At 49.0% G+C, this 21,581-nt stretch overlaps 1 protein-coding gene across 1 annotated transcript in view; it reads right to left on the minus strand.

Moving 5' to 3' along the window:
• LOC138287229 (zinc finger protein 436-like) overlaps window positions 1-19,594 on the minus strand; it is a 33,485-nt gene extending 13,891 nt beyond the window's left edge. The window contains exon 1 of the mRNA XM_069227583.1: window positions 19,531-19,594. The gene's annotated coding sequence lies outside the window, so the exon portion shown is untranslated. The remainder of the gene's footprint in view (window positions 1-19,530) is intronic.
• Between the last annotated feature and the right edge of the window lie 1,987 nt (window positions 19,595-21,581).

Genomic DNA, 21,581 nt, shown 5'->3' on the forward strand with positions numbered 1-21,581 from the left:
CCTTACTACTTTCACCCCCCTACCTGTATGCCATCACATACCACCACCCTTACCCTCACTCCCATCACCCCACCATCACAACCAACTCATCCCAATGCCAAGCCCTGCATTCACCACCAATGCATGCACACCACTCACAGACCTGCATGGATACCTATCACTAAAGCATGCACACTAGAGAGAATTACCTAGCCCACCAAATAACAACTAACACAAGGCAAAGCTGCCAGGGCAATAACAACCATAGAGGGCAACACACCCATGCACAAGATGTCACATGCAGAAACAATAACACTGCATTTACATCCCTACAGGTAACCCAGCCAATGTCACTGGCGAAGAGGTGCCAGCAAACATCCAGTCCCTCCCCAGAAGAGGCCCACAGTGATGACAGCAGCTCTGGTCGCCTGGATCTTGATGACCAACCTGGCCCATTAAGGACCTCCGGACAGTTAGTTACCCAGGCACACTCTCACACCACCACAGAGCCTCCCCCCTCAGGAAACACCACCACAGCACCCACCCAGCGGGCCCATACCTCTATTCCCAGGACACGCCAATCAGCAGTGTGTCCACCACTACAGGGACACCAGGCCACCCCACAAACATAGGACAATCAGGGACTTGGGGTCAGTGGCAGTGGGCTAGGGGACAGTGGCACAGGACAACAGAGAAGCTGGGAGGGCTGCTGTGCGACAGGGGGAGGACAGGCCCAGGGAACTGACCCTCCGGGAGCCACTCACTGCGATCCTGGGAGCATATCAACATTTCCAGGATACGCTGGGCCAGATCATGGACAAGATGCAGGAGAACATGTGGCAGCGGGAGGGACAGTACCTGGGGATCAGGGAGGACTTGAAGGCCATTAACACCACCCTGGTCTCCATTGCAGGGGTGCTGGCAGACATGGCCAACAGTATGAGGAAGGCAGTGGCACGCCAGCTCTTCACTCTGTATTATGGTAGAGAGGTTCACAGTGGCCAGGCCCTACACTAGCCACACTGCTGAACAGCCCTCCACCTCAGCTGCCGCCAGTGGACAGGAGGCCCCAACACAGGACCAACAGGCCACCAGCACCCCTCCCCCTGCAGAAGGAGAACCACCCCGCAAACGTTCCCTGTGATCCAGGCAGAAGCCAGAGACCACTTCCAAGACCCCACCAGGAAATATGATTCTCCTGATTGTCACCCTTGTGTCCTACTCTGTCCCCCTGTCCACCTTGAACTGCCATTGCTCCCCTTCCTATGCCCCCTTGGACACTGCAATAGACTAGACTCTAACCTGGACTTTCCTCCATCATCACCCCCAGCCCATTACACTACCCCCTCTTCTTCAGAGCACTGCAATAAACACACTTTGATCAAATACAAGTATGGTGTATGTCAAATGATTTCAAAATGTATTTGTTTAACAAGGTTCAAACATTGCAGTTCAACTGTACAGTAATGTTTACATAGGAAAGACTTGTAGTTGGCTGCACTGTACACACCAGGAGCTATAGTGGGGCACTAACATCTGCAAAAAGAGATGCCAAAGAGTACAGTGAGTGGGCATAGAAGTAGGAATCCACAGCCTGCCACTGACAATGTCACACATCAAACTGTCTATGATATGCGAAATAACACTGTCTTAGCTGTGTCTCATTGGAAAAATTGACAAATGACTGCACTCCTTTTGTCCTCATCCTCATACTCTGCCTCCTCATCTTCACTGTCCACAGGGTCCACTGCTGCCACACAGCCATCTCCAGCCTCTTCCTCCTGCAGAAAAGGCACATGGTGTCGCAAGGCAAGGTTGTGCAATATACAGCATGCCACGATGATCTGGCAGACCTTCTTGGGTGAGTAGCCCATGGATCCACCAGTTAGATGGAAGCACTGAAACCTGGCCTTCAGGAGGCCAAAGGTCCTTTCTATAACCCTTCTTGTTCCCCCATGTGCCTCATTGTAACGTTCCTCTGCCCTTGTCCTGGCATTCCTCACAGGGGTCAGTAGCCATGAGAGGTTGGTGTAACCAGAGTCATCTGCAAATATTGAGGGACAACTGTTAGCCACACACTCACCATTAGGGCCCACACCATACCCATACACCAACATCCACTGGGTGGGAACCAGGGCTCACCTATTAGCCACACCCTGTACCTCTGTAGTTGGGCCATCACATTTGGGATGCTGCTATTCCTCAGGATAAAGGCATCATGCACAGACCCAAGATACTTAGCATTGACGTAGGAGATGTACTGGCCCGCCAGGCACACCATCTGGGCTCTTTCGATTTCTGAACACCTGTTCATTTCGCCAGGGGGGGGACAAATGCAATATGTGTTCCATCTATTGCCCCAATGACATTGGGGATATGTCCCATTGCACAGAATTCAGCTTTCACTGTGGCCAAATCCTCCACCTGGGGGAAAACGATGTAGCTGCACATGTGTTTAATCAGGGCAGACAACACTCTAGTCAGCACTACTGAGAACATTGGCTGTGACATTCCTGCTGCTAAGCACACAGTCACTTGGAAAAAAACAGTTGCCAGGAAATGGAGCCCAGATAGCGCTTGCACAAGAGGGGGGATCCCGGTGGGGTGACGGATAGCAGATATGAGGTCAGGCTCCAATTGGGCACACAGCTCAGTGATTGTGGCCCTGTCAAGTCTATAGGTGAGGATAATGTGCCTGTCCTCCATTGTTGCCAAGTCCACCAGGGGTGTGCACACGGGGGGATGTCTCCATCTCCTATTCATCGGCAGCGGTTGCAATCTATGAGTGAGCAGCTGGTCATTATCTGTACATTCTAACCACTACAGTGCAATGCATATTGTGAATGTAACATGATTGTGGTGGGATATGTCCATAATTTTAATTTGTGTACTGTGACGCAGTTAGGATCTATGGCCTGCCCAACCCTGAAATGGCGTCCACCTGTCCAGTATGGAGGGACAGGTGGAAATTAGGTAATTCTGCTGGCGTTGTGCGCTGTTGCGGGAGGCGGCCGAGAACCGCCGTGCAACTCCTCATTGGTTTTCATTGGGCCCCATGGGGTACAGTGGCCAATGGTGATGTACGCCGCAGGTGACGGTATGCACCGCAGCAGTCGTGACCGCCATTTTCTATCTGTTCACTCACTTGCTACCTGATCTTCAACAGGAGAGGACCTACACTGCGTGTGCTGCTGTGACCTGTGGCTGGAACCGACCATGGCTCGTGTTACAGGGGAAAGGGCTCCTGCCTTCACCTCGGCGGAGTTGGAGCTACTGGTGGATGGGGTGACTACCCCGGTACCGACTGCTGTATGGGACTCCAGACCAACAGGTGAGTACACCGTGAGTACGATGCATGGAACGTGGAGGGGGTAATTGTCCCACGTCGCGATGAAGCTTGCAGAGGTGTTCCCACGCAGAAATACCGCAAACAAGCCTTGCTAGCTGCAAGGGTCGCAGTAGAGGTTTTTGGGTGCCGCTGAGGACCAGGAAGGACCAGGAAGTCGCCTTTTGGAGGAGGAGACAGAGGGGGCGCTCAGCAACTCAGAGAGCCCTCACAGAAGCAGGCAGCACCCGCAGAAGTACCTGAACAGGCACTTGGAAGATTTGTGAACCGGAGTCCTCGCAGAGTTACAAAAGGGGGTTCCACGACGTCAGAGGCCAACTCAGCGGGTTGAGCACTGCAGGACGGAGTGCTGGGGACCCAGGCTAGGCTAAGCACGAAAGAAATCCTGGAAGAGTGCACAGAAGCCGGAGCAGCTGCAAATCACGCAGTACACAGGTTTGCAGTCTGGTGCGGGGAGGCAAGGACTTACCTCCACCAAACTTGGACTGAAGAGTCACTGGATTGTTGCTGAGTTCCAGGGACCATGCTCGTCGTGCTGAGAGGGGACCCAGAGGACCGGTGATGCAGTCTTTTGTTGCCTGCGGTTGCAGGGGGAGGATTCCGTCGTCCCACAGGAGATTTCTTCAGAGCTCCTAGTGCAGAGAGGAGGCTGGCTACCCCCAGAGCATGCACCACCAGGAAATAGTCGAGAAGGCGGCAGGATCAGCGATACAAGGTTGTCTTTGCTACTTTGTTGCAGTTTTGCAGACGTCCTGAGCAGTCAGCGGTCGATCCTTTGCCAGAAGGTGAAGAGAGAGATGCAGAGAAACTCTGATGAGCTCTTGCATTCGTTATCTAAAGAATTCCCCAAAGCAGAGACCCTAAATAGCCAGAAAAGAGGGTTTGGCTACTTAGGAGAGAGGATAGGCTAGCAACACAGGTAAGAGCCTATCAGAAGGAGTCTCTGACGTCACCTGCTGGCACTGGCCACTCAGAGCAGTCCAGTGTGCCAGCAGCACCTCTGTTTCCAAGATGGCAGAGGTCTGGAGCACACTGGAGGAGCTCTGGGCACCTTCCCTGGGAGTTGCAGGTAAGGGGAGTGGTCACTCCCCTTTCCTTTGTCCAGTTTCGTGCCAGAGCAGGGCTGGGGGATCCCTGAACCGGGGTAGACTGGCTTATGCAGACATGGGCACCATCTGTGCCCTTCAAAGCATTTCCAGAGGCTGGGGGAGGCTACTCATCCCCAGCCCTGACACCTTTTTCCAAAGGGAGAGGGTGTAACACCCTCTCTCTGAGGTAGTCTTTTGTTCTGCCTTCCTGGGCCAGGCCTGGCTGGACCCCAGGAGGGCAGAAACCTGTCTGAGGGGTTGGCAGCAGCAGCAGCTGCAGTGAAACCCCGGGAAAGGCAGTTTGGCAGTACCCGGGTCTGTGCTAGAGACTCGGGGGATCATGGAATTGTCTCCCCAATGCCAAAATGGCATTGGGGTGACAATTCCATGATCTTAGACATGTTACACGGCCATGTTCGGAGCTACCATTGTGACGCTATACATAGGTAGTGACCTATGTATAGTGCACACGTGAAATGGTGTCCCCGCACTCACAAAGTCCGGGGAATTTGCCCTGAACGATGTGGGGGCACCTTGGCTAGTGCCAGGGTGCCCACACACTAAGTAACTTAGCACCCAACCTTTACCAGGTAAAGGTTAGACATATAGGTGACTTATAAGTTACTTAGGTGCAGTGGTAAATGGCTGTGAAATAACGTGGACGTTATTTCACTCAGGCTGCAGTGGCAGGCCTGTGTAAGAATTGTCAGAGCTCCCTATTGGTGGCAAAAGAAATGCTGCAGCCCATAGGGATCTCCTGGAACCCCAATACCCTGGGTACCTCAGTACCATATACTAGGGAAATATAAGGGTGTTACAGTATGCCAATGTGAATTGGTGAAATTGGTCACTAGCCTGTTAGTGACAATTTGGAAAGAAATGAGAGAGCATAACCACTGAGGTTCTGATTAGCAGAGCCTCAGTGAGACAGTTAGTCACTACACAGGTAACACATTCAGGAACACTTATGAGCACTGGGGCCCTGGAGAACAGGGACCCAGTGACACATACAACTAAAACAACATATATACAGTGAAAAATGGGGGTAACATGCCAGGCAAGATGGTACTTTCCTACACAACCCCCCCCAAACGAAGGACAATAAGACTAGCCATGACCTGATGAGTCTTCATTGTCTAAGTGGAAATATCTGGAGAGTCCATCTGCATTGGAGTGGCTACTCCCAGGTCTATGTTCCACTGTATAGTCCATTCCCTGTAGGGATATGGACCACCTCAACAATTTAGGATTTTCACCTTTCATTTGTTTTAGCCAAAGTAGAGGTTTTTGGTCTGTCTGAACAATGAAGTGAGTGCCAAACAGGTATGGCCTCAACTTCTTCAGAGCCCAGACCACAGCAAAGGCCTCCCTCTCTATGGCAGACCAACGCTTTTCTCTAGGGGTCAACCTCCTACTAATAAAAGCAACAGGTTGATCCTGGCCCTCAGAATTAAGTTGTGATAGGACTGCCCCTACTCCTAATTCAGATGCATCAGTTTGGACATAGAATTTTTTAGAGTAACAAGGGCTTTTCAGGACAGGTGCAGAGCACAAGGCCTGCTTCAGCTCCTCAAAAGCTTTCTGACAGTTTGCTGTCCATAATACCTTTTTAGGCATCTTCTTGGAAGTGAGGTCATTAAGAGGGGCTGCAATGGAGCCATAGTTCTTAATGAACCTCCTGTAATACCCAGTGAGGCCTAGGAAGGCTCTCACCTGGGTCTGTGTGGTAGGGGGAACCCAGTCTATGATAGTCTGGATTTTCCCCTGAAGTGGTGCAATCTGTTCCCCACCAACAAGGTGTCCCAGATAAACCACCTTACCCTGCCCTATCTGGCACTTTGAAGCCTTGATAGTGAGGCCTGCCTTTTGCAGGGCCTCCAAAACTTTCCATAGGTGGACCAGGTGCTCATCCCAGCTGGAGCTAAAGACAGCTATATCGTCTAGATATGCTGCACTGAAAGCTTCCAGCCCTTGCAGGACTGTGTTCACCAACCTCTGAAAAGTGGCAGGTGCATTCTTCAAACCAAAAGGCATTACAGTGAACTGGTAATGTCCTCCAATGGTTGAAAATGCAGTCTTTGGTTTAGCATCTTCTGACAATTTGATCTGCCAATACCCTGCAGTCAAGTCAAAAGTACTTAGATACTTGGCAGATGCCAGTGTATCTATGAGCTCATCTGCCCTGGGTATAGGGTGAGCATCAGTTTTGGTTACAAGGTTGAGACCTCTATAGTCTACACAAAACCGCATTTCCTTCTTTCCATCTTTGGAATGGGGTTTTGGTACAAGTACCACAGGAGAAGCCCATGGACTTTCAGAGTGCTCAACCACTCCTAGTTCTAACATTTTCTGGACCTCTTGCTTTATGCAGTCCCTGACATGGTCAGGCTGCCTATAGATCTTACTTTTGACAGGTAAACTGTCTCCAGTATCTATAGCGTGCTCACACCAAGAAGTGGTACCTGGCACAGTAGAGAAGAGTTCAGAGAATTTTTCTGCTCAGCAGTAAGACAATCAGCCAAAACTACACCTTCCACAAGAGCATCTTGTTCTGTGGAAGAGAAGAGATCAGGTAGAGGATCACTGTCTTCTTCCTGTCCCTCATCAGTTGCCATGAGCAGGGTGAGATCAGCCCTGTCATAGTAGGGTTTCAGGCGGTTTACATGGAGTACCCTAAGGGGACTCCTTGCAGTGCCTAAGTCAACTAAATAGGTGACTTCACCCTTTTTTTCAACAATTGTGTGGGGACCACTCCATTTATCTTGGAGTGCTCTTGGGGCCACAGGCTCCAAGACCCACACTTTCTGCCCTGGTTGGTACTGAACCAAAACAGCCTTCTGATCATGCCATTGCTTCTGGAGCTCTTGGCTGGCCTGAAGGTTTTTACTGGCCTTTTTCATATACTCAGCCATCCTTGATCTGAGGCCAAGTACATAATCCACAATATCCTGCTTAGGAGCTTTTAAAGGTTGTTCCCAACCCTCCTTCACAAGTGTTAGTGGACCCCTAACAGGGTGTCCAAAAAGAAGTTCAAAGGGGCTGAAGCCCACTCCTTTCTGGGGTACCTCCCTGTAGGCAAAAAGGAGGCATGGTAAAAGGATATCCCATCTCCTGCGGAGTTTTTCAGGGAGACCCATAATCATGCCTTTGAGAGTTTTGTTAAATCTCTCCACCAGTCCATTTGTTTGTGGATGATAGGGTGTTGTGAACTTATAAGTTACACCACACTCCTTCCACATGGCCTTTAAGTATGCAGACATGAAATTGCTTCCCCTGTCTGATACTACTTCCTTTGGGAAGCCCACCCTGGAAAATATTCCCAGGAGGGCCTTTGCCACTGCAGGAGCTGTAGTGGTCCTTAAAGGAATAGCTTCAGGATATCTTGTGGCATGGTCCACTACCACCAAGATGAATCTATTGCCTGAAGCAGTAGGAGGGTCAAGGGGGCCAACTATGTCAACCCCTACCCTTTCAAAGGGAACCCCAACCACAGGCAGTGGAATAAGGGGTGCCTTTGGAGTGCTACCTGTCTTGCCACTGGCTTGACAGGTTTCACAGGACTTACAAAATTCCTTTGTGTCCTCAGACATTCTAGGCCAATGAAACAGGGGAACAAGCCTGTCCCAAGTTTTCATTTGTCCTAGATGCCCAGCTAGGGGAATGTCGTGTGCTAGAGTTAGGAGGAACTTTCTGTACTCCTGAGGAATCACCAATCTCCTGGCAGCTCCAGGTTTAGGATCCCTTGCCTCAGTGTACAAGAGGTTGTCCTCCCAGTAAACTCTGTGAGAGTCAATGACATCCCCATTAGCCTGTTTGACAGCTTGCTGTCTCAGACCCTCTAATGTGGGACAGGTTTGCTGTGCCACACTCAGCTCCTCTCTGGCAGGCCCCCCTTCACCCAAAAGCTCAGCAGTATCTGCTTCCAGCTCCTCTGGTGTAGGTTCTGCACAGGGAGGGAATTCTTCTTCCTCTGAAGTTGAATCCACTGTAGAGGGAGGGATAGTAGGAAGTGGTTTGCTTCTACTAGCCCTAGCTTTAGGGAGCACTTGGTCCATTGTTCCAGGATCCAAGCTTCCCTGTCCTTTTTGCTTTTTGGCCTGAGCCCTGGTTAAAGCGAAAATATGCCCTGGGATGCCCAGCATTGCTGCATGGGCCTCCAACTCCACATCTGACCAAGCTGATGTCTCCAAATCATTTCCTAGTAGACAGTCTACAGGTAAATCTGTGGCTACCACAACTTTCTTTGGACCAGTAACCCCCCCCCCAGTTGAGATTAACAACAGCCATGGGGTGGCTAAGTGTGTTGTTGTGAGCATCGGTTACTTGGTACTGGTGACCAAGTAGGTGTTGTTCAGGGTGGACCAGTTTCTCTATGACCATAGTCACACTGGCACCAGTGTCCCTGTAGGCCTGAACCTCAACACCATTTATTAGGGGTAGCTGCCTGTACTTATCCATATTAAGGGGACAAGCAGCTAAGGTGGCTAAATCAATAGCCCCCTCTGAGACTAACACAGCCTCTGTGGCCTCCCTAACAAGGCCAACCCCAACTAAGTTACCAAAAGTGAGCCCAGCTACTCCCTTGGATTGGCTATTAGTAGGTTTGCTCCCACCACCACTGCTATTAGTAGGGACACTAGGTGTAGCAGTAGGGGTTGTAGTGGTAGGAGGCTTGGTGCTTTTCTTTGGACAACTGGAATCTGTTGCCCAATGGCCTTTTACTTTACAAAAATAGCACCGTGGTTTCTTTTCCTTGTTCTGATTAAAGGAGGATTTGGACCCACCACCCCCACCAGAGTGTTTTTGTGGGCCTGATGAAGACTCATTTTTAGATTTGTCCCCACCCTTGTCAGAAGACGTGCCATCCTTCTTTTTGTTGCCATCTTTGTCACCCCCTGTATGAACTTTTCTGTTCACTCTTGTTCTGACCCATTTGTCTGCCTTCTTTCCCAATTCTTGGGGAGAGGTCAAATCAGAGTCCACCAAGTACAGGTGCAACAAATCAGACACACAATTATTAAGAATATGCTCTCTCAGGATCAAGTTATACAGGCTTTCAAAGTCAGTAACCTTACTGCCATGTAACCACCCCTCCAAGGCCTTCACTGAATGGTCAATTAAATCAACCCAATCTTGTGAAGACTCCTTTTTGGTCTCTCTGAACTTTATCCTGTATTGTTCAGTGGTTAAGCCATAACCATCCAGGAGTGCATTCTTAAGAACTTGGAAATTATTGGCATCACTTTCTTTCACAGTAAGGAGCCTATCCCTACCTTTTCCACTAAATGATAGCCATAGGATAGCAGCCCACTGCCTTTGAGGGACATCTTGTACAACACAGGCCCTCTCAAGTGCAGCAAACCACTTGTTAATGTCATCCTCCTCCTTATAAGGGGGAACTATCTTATGCAGATTCCTGAAATCATGCTCTTTTACAGGATGACTATGGGGAATACTGCTGCTGCCACCATGGGTTTCAAAACCCAATTTCTGTCTTTCTTTCTCTACTTCTAAGGATGGTCTATCTAAATCCAGCTGTTGCTGTTTAAGCTTCAGTCTGGATTGCTCCACTCTCAATCTATTGAGCTCCCTTTCTAACATTCAGTCATCAGGGTGGGTGGGAGGGACATTCCTAGACACAGAAGTATAGTGAGAATGGACAGAAGGAGACCTGTCCCTTACAGAGGGCACCCTAACAGCTTGGCTGACAGTGTAATGTGAGAGCACATCATCTGTATGATGTGACTCCACCTCAGTACCAACTATGCTAGACTGTCTTGTAATGGGAAGGCTAAGAAGTTTCTTTCCTGAACCTTTACCTGGGGGAGTTCCTGGATCAGATTGTGAACCATTAGCTACTTTTTCAACAGATGGGGCACTTTTAGCCTTATCTTGTTCTCTAAGCATGTTAAGTAACAGTTCTAAGGAAGGATTCTTCCCTACACTCAAACCTCTCTCTATGCAGAGACTCCTTGCTCCTTTCCAGCTAAGGTGATCATATGCAATCATAGACAGGTCAACATTTTGGCCTGTGCCAGACATTTTTAGAGAGAGTTAAAGTGATAGAAAAAGAGAAAAAAGTTTTCAGAACTTTTTAGAAAGACAGAAAAAAAACTTTTTAAACTTTTAAGAACTTTTTGAAAGTTTAGAAGTACTTTTCAGCACTTTAGAAAAGAGTGAAAAGAGGAAATGCAAAACTTTTTAGCACTGTGTACACACACTGAACTTGTTTTGTATATTTTTCTCTTAGGAAAAGTACAATGACAAGAGTGGTAAGTAGTCTCAAAGCACTTATCCCACCGCTGCACAACCAATGTAGGAGGCTGGACTGGCTTGTAGGGAGTACCAAGGGGTACTTACACCTTGCACCAGGCCCAGGTATCCCTTATTAGTGTATAGGGTGTCTAGCAGCTTAGGCTGATAGAAAATGGTAGCTTAGCAGAGCAGCTTAGGCTGAACTAGGAGACGTGTGAAGCTACTACAGTACCACAGGTGTCACTTGCACAATATCATAAGAAAACACAATAAACAGATATACTAAAAATAAAGGTACTTTATTTTTATGACAATATGCCAAAGTATCTCAGTGAGTACCCTCAGTATGAGGATAGCAATTATACACAAGTTATATGTACACAATACCAAAAATATGCAGTATAGTCTTAGAAAACAGTGCAAACAATGTATAGTTACAATAGGATGCAATGGGGACACATAGGGATAGGGGCAACACAAACTATATACTCCAAAAGTGGAATGCAAACCACAAATGGACCCCAAACCTATGTGACCTTGTAGAGGGTCGCTGGGACTATTAGAAAATAGTGAGAGTTAGAAAATTAGCCCTCCCCAAGACCCTGAAAAGTGAGTGCAAAGTGCACTAAAGTTCCCCAAAAGACAAAGAAGTCGTGATAGAGGAATAATGCAGGAAAGACACCAACCAACAATGCAACAACTGTGGATTTCCAATCTAGGGTACCTGTGGAACAAGGGGACCAAGTCCAAAAGTCACAAGCAAGTCGGAGATGGGCAGATGCCCAGGAAATGCCAGCTGCGGGTGCAAAGAAGCTTCTACTGGACAGAAGAAGCTGTGGTTTCTGCAGGAACGAAAAGGGCTAGAGACTTCCCCTTTGGTGGACGGATCCCTCTCGCCGTGGAGAGTCGTGCAGAAGTGTTTTCCCGCCGAAAGAACGCCAACAAGCCTTGCTAGCTGCAAATCGTGCGGTTAGCGTTTTTGGACGCTGCTGTGGCCCAGGAGGGACCAGGAGGTCGCAAATTGGACCAAGAGAGAGAGGGGACGTCGAGCAAGACAAGGAGCCCTCTCTGAAGCACGTAGCTCCCGGAGAAGTGCCAAAAACAGGCACTACGAGGATGCGTGAAACGGTTCTCGCCGAAGTTGCACAAAGGAGTCCCACGTCGCCGGAGACCAACTTAGAAAGTTGTGCAATGCAGGTTAGAGTGCCGTGGACCCAGGCTTGGCTGTGCACGAAGGATTTCCGCCGGAAGTGCACAGGGGCCGGAGTAGCTGCAAAAGTTGCGGTTCCCAGCAATGCAGCCCAGCGAGGTGAGGCAAGGACTTACCTCCACCAAACTTGGACTGAAGAGTCACTGGACTGTGGGGGTCACTTGGACAGAGTTGCTGGATTCGAGGGACCTCGCTCGTCGTGCTGAGAGGAGACCCAAGGGACCGGTAATGCAGCTTTTTGGTGCCTGCGGTTGCAGGGGGAAGATTCCGTCGACCCACGGGAGATTTCTTCGGAGCTTCTGGTGCAGAGAGGAGGCAGACTACCCCCACAGCATGCACAAGCAGGAAAACAGTCGAGAAGGCGGCAGGATCAGCGTTACAGAGTTGCAGTAGTCGTCTTAGCTACTTTGTTGCAGTTTTGCAGGCTTCCAGCACGGTCAGCAGTCGATTCCTTATCAGAAGGTGAAGAGAGAGATGCAGAGGAACTCTGATGAGCTCTTGCATTCGTTATCTAAAGTTTCCCCAGAGACAGAGACCCTAAATAGCCAGAAAAGAGGGTTTGGCTACTTAGGAGAGAGGATAGGCTACTAACACCTGAAGGAGCCTATCAGAAGGAGTCTCTGACGTCACCTGGTGGCACTGGCCACTCAGAGCAGTCCAGTGTGCTGGCAGCACCTCTGTTTCCAAGATGGCAGAGGTCTGGAGCACACTGGAGGAGCTCTGGACACCTCCCAGGGGAGGTGCAGGTCAGGGGAGTGGTCACTCCCCTTTCCTTTGTCCAGTTTCGCGCCAGAGCAGGGGCTAAGGGGTCCCTGAACCGGTGTAGACTGGCTTATGCAGAATTGGGCACATCTGTGCCCAAGAAAGCATTTCCAGAGGCTCGGGCAGGCTACACCTCCCCTGCCTTCACACCATTTTCCAAAGGGAGAGGGTGTTACACCCTCTCTCAGAGGAAGTCCTTTGTTCTGCCATCCTGGGACAAGCCTGGCTTGACCCCAGGGGGGCAGAAACCTGTCTGAGGGGTTGGCAGCAGCAGCAGCTGCAGTGAAACCCCAGAAAAGGCAGTTTGGCAGTACCAGGGTCTGTGCTACAGACCACTGGGATAATGGAATTGTCCCAATAATGCCAGGATGGCATAGAGGGGGCAATTCCATGATCTTAGACATGTTACATGGCCATATTCGGAGTTACCATTGTGAAGCTACATATAGGTAGTGACCTATATGTAGTGCACGCGTGTAATGGTGTCCCCGCACTCACAAAGTTCAGGGAATTGGCCCTGAACAATGTGGGGGCACCTTGGCTAGTGCCAGGGTGCCCTCACACTTAGTAACTTTGCACCTAACCTTTACCAGGTAAAGGTTAGACATATAGGTGACTTATAAGTTACTTAAGTGCAGTGTAAAATGGCTGTGAAATAACGTGGACGTTATTTCACTCAGGCTGCAGTGGCAGGCCTGTGTAATAATTGTCAGAGCTCCCTATGGGTGGCAAAAGAAATGCTGCAGCCCGTAGGGATCTCCTGGAACCCCAATACCCTGGGTACCTCAGTACCATATACTAGGGAATTATAAGGGTGTTCCAGTAAGCCAATATAAATTGGTAAATTGGTCACTAGCCTGTTAGTGACAATTTGGAAAGAAATGAGAGAGCATAACCACTGAGGTTCTGATTAGCAGAGCCTCAGTGAGACAGTTAGTCACTACACAGGTAACACATTCAGGCACACTTATGAGCACTGGGGCCCTGGAGAACAGGGTCCCAGTGACACATACAACTAAAACAACATATATACAGTGAAAAATGGGGGTAACATGCCAGGCAAGATGGTACTTTCCTACAAGGTGGGATTAGCTCACCAGGGACAAAAGGAAAGGAGAGAGAAGGTGAAAGAAAGGGGAGGAATGTGCTCAAGGAAAGAGAACAGGATCTGAGGGGGGGGCGAGACTACCATACCCTCAAGTTCCTCTCTATAGAGAAAGAGATTCCTATATGCAGGCGCACTGCAATTATGAGATTCTGCAGCCATGGCTTTCGTTTTAATTATGGATCTGTCACATGATCCCTGTTCTGCTGCATAATATGCAGATTTTGCACATTATGAAGATTTCTTAGGCAAATGGATCACACATGACCACCCGTGTTTGCCCTCAGTGGAAGGCCCTTCGCAAAGGTTAACAGTTCATCTGTCTTGCTTTTCTCTGCATTTGGTTGTTAAACTGGTGCTAATGATGTGAAATCCTTGCCTAGACAGTATTACCATTTGTAAAAATGACAAAACAATGAAGTAATACTATGAAAAATGTAATGCATACTTTCCCTTTACGTGCCACACAATTTAGACAGCCTTGCCACACAGTTCCAGAGGCCCTGACTATATCCTCAGGTGATTCTCTTTAAGCGGTGAAACAGCAAAAACTTTAAATACTTCTCTTAGGATTGGACAACATTAGTGTCTTTGTGACCAACATTCATTTCATGATGTGGTTAACAGGAAAAAATGTGTTGGGAGCCACATCCTAAATAGTCGAGGTGGCAATCCTCTAGAGTTGGCCATCGGAAATGCCTTTCATTAACTTTTGCCCATGACTCTGCTGGATTTCTCTTCCACTAATTTATGTTTCATTGCCCTGAAGTCCACCACCAATTAAATCGGTTACATGTGATAGGCCACAGCAACTTGACCAACATACTTATGCGAGTCCAGTCTGGTATCCTTCATCCACCACCATTCTGCAGCACACACAGAAGTGCCAAAGCGTCATTTTCAAATGATTGTTTGTGTTTAGTAAGGGACATCTTCCCTCACATAATCATTTCTGGCATCTTGCTCTTTCTATGTGTGCTGCAGAATGCAGCACACATAGAAAAAGAAAAAAACGAGGAGGAATAAAAGTATTCCTCCTTGTTGCGCCTTGCTAATGTCACTCCTGGAGTTGCGTTAGATTTTGCTGCCGCCTCAGGTTTATGAAAACTCGTAAATCTGAGGCAGCGTCAAAATGCAATGGGTGTTGCTGTGGCACGCCCACAGCAACACTCATTGCACGCCCCTTCCACGCAAAGGGCTGCGTTTGAAGGGCTCTTATTTGCAAGGTGGTGTTAGGGGCTCATAAACATGCCCCTTAGTCTTCTGTAACTGCTCTTTGTAATTTAGGAAAAAGAAGTGCAGTGTGCACAGAATAACTGCTCTGTAAACACTCCTCATAGTCTAGGAAAAAGCAACGCATTATAGAAAGATTACCCATAGCGTGAGCAAAACATCGTACGGTGTGCACAGATTTTCTCTTTTTTAATCACCGCGTGTAGTGCAGTGCAGACTTCCTACATGCTGAAAACACTCCTGTTAGTGTGGCAAAAAGCAGAGCGGTGTGAATCAATTTCCGCTTTCATGGGACAGTTAAAAGCAGTGCAGCGTGCCCAAATTTCCTCTTCTATCAATGCCCCCACAAAATTTAAAAAGCAGTGCTATGTGCAGAGATTCCTCATAGTGCAGTAAGATACAATGTAGTGTACCCAAATTCCTCATAGTGCAGTAAGACGCAGTGCAGCGTGCACAGATGTCTCACAGTGCAGTAAAGAGTATTGCACAATGCATGGATTTCTCATAGTATAGTAAAATGAAGTGCAGAGTGCACATATTTCTCACCATGCAGTAAGACAAAGTGCAGTGTGCACAGATTCCTAATTCTGCAGTAAGAATCAGTATAGCATGCAGTTTTTTCAGTGCAGTAAGACGCAGTGCAGTGTGCACAGATTGCTCAAAAGTGCAGTACGATGCAGTGCAGTGTGCACAGATTGCTCAAAAGTGCTGTAAGATGCAGTGCAGCATGCACAGATTGCTCAAACGTGCAGTATAACGCAGTGTAGTGGCAGAGACTCCTAATAGTGCAATAAGATGCAGTGCAGCATGTACAGATTCCTCAAAGTGCAGTATGATGCAGTGCAGCATGTACAAACTGCTTATAGTGCAGTGAGCAGTAGAGCATGCACAGATTCTTCACAGTGCAGTAAGATACAATGTAGTGTGCACAGATTGCTCCCAGTGTAGTAAGATGCAGTGCAGCAGTCTCACATTCCTCACAGTACAGTAAGATGCAGTCCTGCATGCACATATTCCTCACAGTGCGGTATGGTGCACTGCAGTGTGCAGAGATTATGCACAGTGCAGTAAGATGCAGTGCAGTGTGCACAGATTCCTAACAGTGCAGTAAGATACAGTGTAGTGGCACAGCTTCTTCATAGTGCAGTACGATGCAGTGCAGTGACACAGATTCTTCACAGTACAGTAAGATGCAGTGCAGCGTGTACGGATTACTCACAGTGCAGTAATATGCAGTGCATTGTACACATACTCCTCACAATGAAGTGTGATGCAGTGCAGTGTGCACAGATTCCTCATTGTGCAGTACAATACGGTGCGGTGCAGTGCACAGATTCCTCACAGTGCAGTAAGATACAGTGCAGCGCACAGAGATTCCTTCTTTAACACAAATGATAACCACAAACACCTGCAGTAAGATGCACTAAACAGATCCCCCACAGTGCATTAAGATGCAGTGCAGTGTGCACAGATTCCTCATACTGCAGTAAGATGCAGTGCAGTGTGCACTGATTCCTCATAGTGCAGTACAATACAATGCAGTGCAGTGCACAGATTCCTCATAGTGCAGTAAGATGGAGTGCAGTGCAGATCCCTCACAGTGCAGTAAGATGCAGTGCACAGACTCATCACAGTGCAGTAAGATGCAGTGCACAGATCCCTCACAGTGCAGTAAGATGCAGTGCAGTGCACAGACCCCTCCCAGTACCATAAGATGCAGTTCAGATTCCTCACAGTGCAGTAAGGTGCAGTACACAGATTCCTCACAGTGCAGTAAGATGCAGTGCACAGATTCCTTGCAGTGCAGTAAGATGCAGTGCAGTGCACAAACTCCTCGCAGTAAGATGCAGTGCACAGATTCCTCACAGTGCAGTAAGATGCAGTGCACAGATCCCTCAAAGTGCAGTAAGATGCAGTGCAGTGTGCACAGACTCCTCACAGTGCAGTAAGATGCAGTGTACAGATTCCTTGCAGTGCAGTAAGATGCAGTGCAGTGCAGATCCCTCACAGTGCAGTAAGATGCAGTGCAGTGCACAGATTCCTCACAGTGCAGTAAGATGCAGTGCACAGATTCCTCAGTGCAGTAAAGTGCAGTGCACAGATTCCTCACAACGCAGTAAAATGCAGTGCAATGTGTACAGATTCCTCACAGTGCATAAGATACATTGCAGTGCACAGATCTCCTCTTTAACACAAATGATGACACAAACACCCCCAGGGCGGGAAGGAAAGCCCCCCAGAGGTCCCCGGATAGAAGAGCCCAGCTCAGCCCGGCTCCTGGCAGAGATTTCTCACAGTGTAGTAAGATGCAGTGCAGTGCACAGATTTCTCACAGTGCAGTAAGATGCAGTGCAGTGCACAGATTCCTCACAGTGCAGTAAGATGCAGCGCAGTGCACAGACCCCCTCTTTAACAGAAATGATGACCACAAACACCCCCAGGGCCGGAAGGAAAGCCCCCCCAGAGGTCCCCGGATAGAAGAGCCCAGCTCAGCCCGGCTCCTGGCAGAGATTTCCTCACAGTGCAGTAAGATGCAGTGCAGTGCACAGATCCCTCAGTGCAGTAAGATGCAGTGCACAGATTCCTCACAGTGCAGTAAGATGCAGTGCAGTGCACAGACCCCCTCTGTAACACAAATGATGACCACAAACACCCCCAGGGCCGGAAGGAAAGCCCCCAGAGGTCCCCGGATAGAAGAGCCCAGCTCAGCCCGGCTCCTGGCAGAGATTTCTCACAGTGCAGTAAGATGCAGTGCAGTGTGCACAGATTCCTCACAGTGCAGTAGGATGCAGTGAACAGATCCCTCAGTGCAGTAAGATGCAGTGCAGTGCACAGATCCCCTCTTTAACACAAATGATGACCACAAACACCCCCGGGGCGGGAAGGAAAGCCCCCCAGAGGTCCCAGGATAGAAGAGGCTAGCTCAGCCCGGCTCCTGGCAGAGATTTCTCACAGTGCAGTAAGATGCAGTGCAGTGTGCACAGATTCCTCACAGTGCAGTAGGATGCAGTGAACAGATCCCTCAGTGCAGTAAGATGCAGTGCAGTGCACAGATCCCCTCTTTAACACAAATGATGACCACAAACACCCCCGGGGCGGGAAGGAAAGCCCCCCAGAGGTCCCAGGATAGAAGAGCCCAGCTCAGCCCGGCTCCTGGCAGAGATTCCTCACAGTGCAGTAAGGTGCAGTGCACAGATCCCTCAGTGCAGTAAGGTGCAGTGCAATGTGCACAGATCCCCTCTTGTACACAAATGGTGACCACAAACACCCCAGGCCTGGAAGGAAAGCCCCCCAGAGGTCCCCGGATACAAGAGCCCAGCTCAGCCTGGCTCCATCCAGAGATTCTTCATAGTGCAGTAAGATGCACTGCAGTGCACACATTTCTCAGTGCAGTAAGATGCAGTGCACAGACCCCTCAGTGCAGTAAGATGCAGTGAAGTGCATAGATTCATCACAGTGCAGTAAGATGCAGTGCAGTGCACAGATCCCCTCTTTAACACAAATGATGACACAAACACCCCCAGGGCCGGAAGGAAAGCCCCCCAGAGGTCCCCGGATAGAAGAGCCCAGCTCAGCCCGGCTCCTGGCAGAGATTTCCTCACAGTGCAGTAAGATGCAGTGTACAGATCCCTCAGTGAAGTAAGATGCAGTGCACAGATTCCTCACAGTGCAGTAAGATGCAGTGCACATTTTCCTCACAGTGCAGTAAGGTGCAGTGCACAGATTCCTTACAGTGCAGTAAGATGCAGTGCACAGATTCCTCACAGTGCAGTAAGATGCAGTGTACAGATTCCTTACAGTACAGTAAGATGCAGTGCACAGATTCCTCACAGTGCAGTAAGATGCAGTGCACAGATTCCTCACAGTGCAGTAAGATGCAGTGTACAGATTCCGCACAGTGCAGTAAGATGCAGTGCAGTGTACAGATTCCTCACAGTGCAGTAAGATGCAGTGCACAGATCCCTCAGTGCAGTAAGATGCAGTGCACAGATCTCTCACAGTGCAGTAAGATGCAGTGCACAGATCCCCTCTTTAACACAAATGATGAACGCAAACACCCCCAGGCCCGGAAGGAAAGCCCCCCAGAGGTCCCCGGATGGAAGAGCCCAGCTCAGCCCGGCTCCTGGCAGAGATTCCTCACAGTGCAGTAAGATGCAGTGCACAGATTCCTCCGTGCAGTAAGGTGCAGTGCAGTGCACAGATCCCCTCTTTAACACAAATGATGTCCACAAACACCCCCAGGCCCGGAAGGAAAGCCCCCCAGAGGTCCCCGGATAAAAGAGCCCAGCTCAGCCTGGCTCCTGGCAGAGATTCCTCACAGTGCAGTAAGATGCAGTGCACAGATCCCTCAGTGCAGTAAGGTGCAGTGCAGTGCACAGATCCCCTCTTTAACACAAATGATGACCACAAACACCCCCAGGACCGGAAGGAAAGCCCCCCAGAGGTCCCCGGATAGAAGAGCCCAGCTCAGCCCGGCTCCTGGCAGAGATTTCCTCCAGGATTATTCAGTCTATTTCTACAAACACAGCAGAAGGTGCTGACAATCTCCTACCTGAGCAGAAACCTGTGCAGACATTTCCAGGCTCTCTCCTCCTCCTGGTGCTGGGGGGGGGCAGGTGCAGATTTGGGGTCCGGGGGGGGTCTGTGAGGGTCTGAAGATGAAGATAACTGCACAGACAGACAGGGGGTCCTTCCTCCTCTGCAGCAGGCTGGACACAGAGGGAGAGGCCGGAAGTGATGTCAGCATCCGCTGCTGGTGCTGTCTCTGCCGCCCCTGACCCGGAAGAGGAAACCCTTCTCCCTTTCATGCAATGTGCTCAGTGGATTTCATCAGCAGGCGAGGAGCGCCCTCCGGTGGCCGCTGGCGGGACCGCCGCCTCCAGGCTCCAGCAGTGAAAATAAATGAGACCTTGTGTCTTTATTACATATATGAAATTGTAGACAAGACAGCTGCTGCATTTAAACTGCACTTTGTACTCATTTTTATCGTTCGTAATATTATTTATATTTAATACAGCTGCTCATCTTCATACATCTTTGTGGCAGTTTAGCCCAAATTGAGTTTAATATTTGCTTCTTAAAGTTTTAAACCCGAGGCCTCTGTTCACCAGGCTTTGTAACCAGAGACTTTATTTCTCTTTATTTATTGCATTGTCAATGTGAATTAACATAATGACTTTTAATTCATTGTTAAAGTGTGAAAATGGAAGCAACTGCAACAATTAAACTGGACAGTTTTTTTCTAATTTTCCTTTACTTTATATTTATTACGCTGTATATCCCCAAACAACGCACCGAAGTTTTGGCCCGAAATAAGTTTTCATATCTGTGCTGCTTTGTTGACCCCTTCCATCCCTTCAAGGGTTCACTTATAAAACACAAAGATATCTTCCAAGCTCTCAGGCTACTTATGTGTGACATTTTCATAATTTCAGTGTAATTAAGAGCAACATTCAACGACCATGAATGACACCTTCTCAAAAGCAAAATCAAGCAATGAAGACTAGGGAAACATAAAAATATCAGAACCCATCTGAGCAACGAGGAACTCTAAGAAAATGTGTAAATTGCTGCAAATCATCAGAAATGGAAGTGCACTAACCTGGTGCCCTTGTAACCTCATCATACTGCAGACAGCGTCTCACTGCCATGTAGAGCCAAACTAACTACTTACGCGGCTGAGCTCTACTTTGTGCAGACAGTGTAATTGCTGCAATGCAGAGCTCTCAGCTGTAACTTTCACTCAAGGGGCTGAACTCATCTTTGTGCAGACTGCAATGCAGAGCTCTCAGCTGTAACTTTCACTCAAAGGGCTGAACTCATCTTTGTGCAGACTGCAATGCAGAGCTCTCAGCTGTAACTTTAGTTTGAGTGAAGCGCTCCTAAAAAGTAAATTAGATTGGGAGGCCATGAGAAGAAGTGCTGTGAGTTACACTTATTCCGGTCTCCCCAGCACCGTCTCACAAGGCATTGATTCATGGCTGCAGAGCGAGGTGGCCAGATCGCCTGCTGAGGCAAACACCACCACTCTCAAGTGGCGGCTGCGGTCTGGGTGTTGGTCACTGTTGTGAATGTATACTGAGGTGCACATCGCCTTTACCACACGTTTTTACAAATGCATATACCTTATGAAGGTATGAGTGGTAAGGGTATATGGGTGGTACTGGTGGTAGAGCATATGCACGGTAAAGGCACCGGTATGGTAAAGGCTATCAGCATCTTTAGAGGAAACAGAGAGAACCTTTTGTTTCCTCTTTACGACCTGCTCCAGAAGAGCTGGCTTGCCGTGGTGGTGAGTGAGGTAAGGGGGGCTACGGTTTTAGGGCCTGAGGTGGGGATACGGATTCATGGCTTGGGGTATGGTTTAGGGTGGGGAGTACGGCTTTAGGTTTTGGGGTGGGGGGCCAGAGGAGGGTTGTGCTGGGGTTCGTTTTTAGGGCACAAGGCAGGGGTTGAGTATGTTTTAGAAGGGCTGGGGTCATGGGGATGGGTCGCACCAGGGTCCGGTTTGAGGGCTCAGGGCTAGGGGCCAAGTATTTTTAGAAGGGCTAGGGGTCAAGAGGGGAGGGGTGATGACGTGGAAATGAAGGTTTTACATTTATT

This window comes from Pleurodeles waltl, chromosome 4_1 (genome assembly GCF_031143425.1).
Source record: "Pleurodeles waltl isolate 20211129_DDA chromosome 4_1, aPleWal1.hap1.20221129, whole genome shotgun sequence".
Classification (NCBI taxonomy): Eukaryota; Metazoa; Chordata; class Amphibia; order Caudata; family Salamandridae; genus Pleurodeles; species Pleurodeles waltl.